Raw genomic sequence first — 5,168 nt, 5'->3', positions numbered from 1 at the left:
GTGCGTTAAATGCTTTGTTAAATTGTCAGGAGCAATCTGACTGCAGCCACTTCCGAATCATGATGGGGAGGAAATGGTCTACTGGTCCTCCTGTTGGCCAGTGGAATATAAATGAGTGTCAAGTCAAGTCTAAGTTTAAAAAAGAGAAATGTATGGTTCCTCAATTACGCAAAGAAATCCACCTGGTTTTAAAAGCGATGAATGGAATTCCGATGAATGGAATTCCGATGAGTGGAATTCCAATGAATTTCGACGCTGAATACCAAATCAGTGTATTGAATCTCCTCACTAAGATCAGCCTTATATGAGTGTGTATACATATGGGAAAACTCATCATGTAAACTCGGATAACACAGGGATGCGATGTTCATTAATTGTATGACAGGGCCAGTGGGGAGGTGGACTCTGCGTTCAGCAGCGCCTCACCTCTGGTTCCTTCCGTGGACAGGTGCCATCAATCACTCATCAGCTGACGATGCCGCCCTGTCACCGCCTCCCAGGTGGTTTCACACCACTTCACGCCTTAATTCGTACGGGGCACGTGAAGGTCACATGATTGCCAATGTCCTCGAAAGCCTCGCGTGCGACATCAAATTGTGAATATTCCACAGAGGGTTAAACTCATGGAACTCCCCTCTAGTCAGTGGAATTGATGTCATAAGAAGTATACAGTCCAGCATTTGGACTATATCCATGTGTTGTAGTTTTAGAGTAGGTAAAGACTCTGATGGAGCTCTACAGACACCTGATTTTTCTTGTATTATTATCTGCATAGCTAATTAAGGATGAGCTTCTTCAGTCCTATGGGAGCCCCATCGGGCTGCCAGTAGCGCCCTCCTCACCATTACTTGTTTTTGGCTCCAGCTGGAATGGCAGGGAGACCTCTCAAAGGTCTATCTGGGATCTGAAATCCAGAGTTTCACTGCGTATCTACAGCTAAGGCTTTGACCTTCAGTACGGGGCTTACACGTGTTCCCCCGCCTGTCACGGCACCCCAGCTGTCCCAACTACAAAACAGGAGGCAGAGGGGGCAGCGGGGACATTGAAGCCCTGCTAAGGCCCCAAAGTGCATTGCTCTTGTGGATGAACTGTTGCAACCAAGCTGGGAAATGAAATGCAAGAGTTTTCCAGTCACTTAACATGTCTTCACAGTGGGTGTGTGGTGAGAATAAAGGTTGTTGCTGCACTTTTATAGGGGCAGCCCGCATCAAATTCAAAGCCCTAATCCTGATTGGATGAGCAAGAACATAAAAAATGTCAGCGCGCGGACACATAAAGATGATTAACTGGGTTTATTAGATCCAAGTCTGTGTGAAATGGAACATCTCATTTTTTTCTCCAAAAAAGCTTTTCACTTTTATCACCAAAAATAAATGCAGCCCTGCTGAGCGGGTCGGGGGTGCAGCGCTGACATAGTGCGGCTCTATCGCTCGCCACTGGGGCTGCGTCGGGGGCTTCCTGTAAGCATTACTTAAACACACATCTTTGCTCTGACAGGCTTTTTGTTGTGCCAGGGCCTCCATGTGGGAATATGCCGGCAGCCTCATCTGAATTTCAAATTGGAATCAATTATTCATTTATGACTAATACCGACTAATTGTGGCCTTTTGTCTGCCTTTGTGCTATAAAAGAGGGGGGGAACCAATGAAAAGCTCTGCATGCATGTAGGTGCCTCTCGAGACTTCCTTGAAGAATCCAGTCAGTTTCATTTCCAAATCTGTCTGCCATCAAACAGGACTTCGCTTAAGGTGCTCTACCTTTGCAAATTGCACCCAACAACGATCTTTCATCTGCTCTGAATTCTGGAGTTTACTTAGTTCTTTTACGCTGTCAGATCCCCCATTGTGCCCGAGTATTAACACGGCTTTCCCCAATCCAACTGTGATGTAAACTATCAAAATAAAACAGTCGCTGCTCCCTCGTGAACAGAGAAATAGCTCTCGGAAAATTGTTTCAAATTTGCTGCATAGAATGCTTGACAATGGCGTATAACAGGCATTTCTTTAACTTGACTTTTTCTTTAGTTATTTCATTCACTGACTTTCTGTTAGTGCTGCCAATTCCATGCAAATTCTTGTCAAGTAAGCTATGTCAGGAGAGTACTTTGGGGTGGGGGCATTGTTGGGGGGTGGGGGCGGCCTTGTGGTTCTCTCTTAGGAAGGCGCCGCTATTGTGCTAGGAGAATGCAGGTGGGCGAGACTCTGTGGAGCGAGGTCCATTACTTTGCGGCTAATGAGAGGCGAGGCAGCGTTCTCCCTGTGGCGTGTGTGGCCCCTGCGTGGATACAGGGGTACATCATGTGAGATAATGGCATGGGGAGTCCATGTCCTTTGGTGGTCCCATTGTGCTCTTGCCATCACAGTCCAAGAGGTGCTCTTGTCCATTCCCAAAAAAATGACCACAAGTAGACGTAGCCTTTATCTGTCAACTTCAGCCGGCCTATCAGGACGCACACCCTGGCTCAGCCGCGCACGCACATATGTCTGGAGGTAAACTGTGTGTCCGCGCGTGGCCGCATGCCGCCTGCGTGCGTCAAACAGCTCTATTTGAGGTGGCAGGCACAGGTGCGCAAGCGGCATGGCAGGCTCCAGCAGGTTATTGGCCGACAGATGGAGCGGAATGCGGGGTGTGCAGAGGGGGTGGGTGGGGGTGCACGTTTGTGTGTGTGTGTGTGTGTGTGTGTGTGTGTGTGTGTGTGTGTGTGTGTGTGTGTGTGTGTGTGAGGGGCCCAGTGAACGGATGGCAGGGTGGAAGATGATGGGAGAGGCAGAGGGAGGGGCAAGGCCACTGCTGGGTGGGGATCTGCCAGGAGGAGGCAACTGGCACCAATATGCGTATTTAGGGAAATGAGTCAAATACGGCAAAAAATCTATCCTGAATAAAACAACTGCATATAACATGTACCGCTTTGTAGGTGATTGTTCTGGTTGAACAGAAATACGTTTAATGTGTAGTTGAGTTTGAGATACCAGTTACAGCTGAATGAATAGACGACACTGTTGACATCAGTTTAATTCCATACGAACAGCCTGATATTGTGAGTGTGTTATAAAACAGGTTGCCACGACAACTAACTACGGATGATACTAATGCGTAAAAATTGAATAATACACCTTTAAATTGCTGTTCCAGCGATTTACGGCTTGACTCCTCCTTTGGGTTCGACCCTTCTCGCCACCAGTAACGTCTTCTCAAGGCTCCCATTCCGCTGGATGAGAATCACTCACCTTTGCCAATCATGCGGCTGGCAGCTGGGTGAACCGCAAAACCTTGCAATCTCGCCCGAATTGTGCTTTCAAAGGGGGAGAAAAAAATGACCATTAATATTAATACAGAAAAAGAGCAGGAATGGGGTGCGGGAAAAACAGGGGTGTCGGAGGTTGGGCAAATCTGCTCTTATGGAGTTTAATACTATGGCCCTTCTGTGGAGCTCATATTTTCCATTAATCTGCACCACATGAATACTAATAGCCCCGGTGGCTTAATGGCCCTACCCAAATCCCTGTATTTGATTTCCGCTTCTCAAAGTGACCTTTTCCCCAAGCTAATGGGCTTACCTGTGCTACATCATGTCGGAGCATGAGAAGGGATGGGACGACTTCCCCATAGGAGACGTTCACGTTTTCGCCTCGCAGTCGAGGGATTGGAATGACAAACACAGATAGACGTGTCAGTCTATATACTGTATATAGGCACACACACACACGGACACACAGGGATCCAGGCCGGAGTCAGTGAGCTTGCTGGCTTTTCATCTCATTTAGCAGTATATTATGAGAAACCAGGAAGCCGCCAAGCCGTACTGACATGCAAAACTCGCTTTCTGCCGAGCCGGCCAGGAATGCCATTAGGTCGTCTCTGCTGATTTAGTTTGAAATAGCTCCTTGTCACAAAAGGTTTCAGTGGTTTTTCATTCAATGTTTGAAATCTGCAAAGAAGGATTGGTCTAACATGGTACTCTACTCAATATACAACTGATAAATCTTCGCTCAGTTGTGCAGAATTTAGCATTTTGATCATTGTCTAAAAGAATCTGTCAGATTTATGGCTCAACTTTTCCGCCAACTGCACTGATGGACGTTGTTCCTTGTGCGGTGTAATAACTAACCCAGGCTGACGGCCTACTTTTGTTTCTCGTTGTTTGTGTTTGCCGCTGACACACCGCTGTTCTTTGCATATTCAATTAGCTGATTTGTTTGTGTGGCATGCAAACAGACATGCAACGCTTTACAAGGTTATGGGCAAACAAGCTCTGGATGCACTTTACAATACTAATTAACTCTTATCCTTCTTTCAAATCCGACACTGTACAGGATGTCAACAGCCCACAAATTCGACCCACATCTTCAATGAAGAGGCATTGTTTCTAAGTCAAAGCAGCGATCATGTAGAGGATTTAGATTTTAGGTTTCACATTGAAGGCCATACCCTCGACCTCTATACATCTTACATGATTATCAGTCCCCCACTGCAATTGAGCTAGAGGAAGAGCTGGGTTTGGTGATTGGTTGTAATTGATCATAAAGTCATTTAATTCATAAACGCGCAGACCTGAAATGTAAGAAAATTGTTAATCAAGCCAACAGCAGCCACCTTAACTGTTGTGTGCAGGACAAAATTGAGCACTGATGAAGGTTGACAGGGTTGGGGGGGGTTGAAGGGCAAACAGAGCTCTCTAGGTCCAGATAAGATTGCACAGGTCAGCTCCACTTGGGTGCCGGGGTGGAAGCTCACGGGAGGAAGCCCGTCGCCACTGATAGATGTTTGTCCAGAGCTCGGACCACATGGACTTTGAGCGAGCACTGATAGAAACGGCTCTTGAAGCGCAGAGATACACACACCCCCTGTCTCTCAATCTTTTCCTCACTTTCTACTATATTGTCTATTTTCTCCATCTCCAACCATGTAGCCCAAAGGGCAAAAGTCCTTTAATGTCTGTCACAGTTGTTAAAGGCCACATAAATGCAATTTCGTTTTCATGTTCCACCATTTCTCCTGCCCGTATCTTTTCCGTCCCAAGAACTTTATTTCTGTAGACATTCCTCGACTTTGAACTCACCATCCCCACAATGATAAACTGTCAAATTAATTGTCAAAAAAAGGAAAATACAGCTGAAACATTTTACATTATTAGACCTCAAAGCTATAGAACAGCTTGCATAACATCA

The sequence above is a fragment of the Genypterus blacodes genome, unplaced genomic scaffold, assembly GCF_046128005.1.
Source record: "Genypterus blacodes isolate CSIRO-AG114 ecotype Tasmania unplaced genomic scaffold, CSIRO-AGI_Gbla_v1 ptg000027l_1, whole genome shotgun sequence".
Lineage (NCBI taxonomy): Eukaryota > Metazoa > Chordata > Actinopteri > Ophidiiformes > Ophidiidae > Genypterus > Genypterus blacodes.
The sequence above is the reverse complement of the archived record's forward strand: the minus strand, read 5'-3'. Positions refer to the sequence as shown.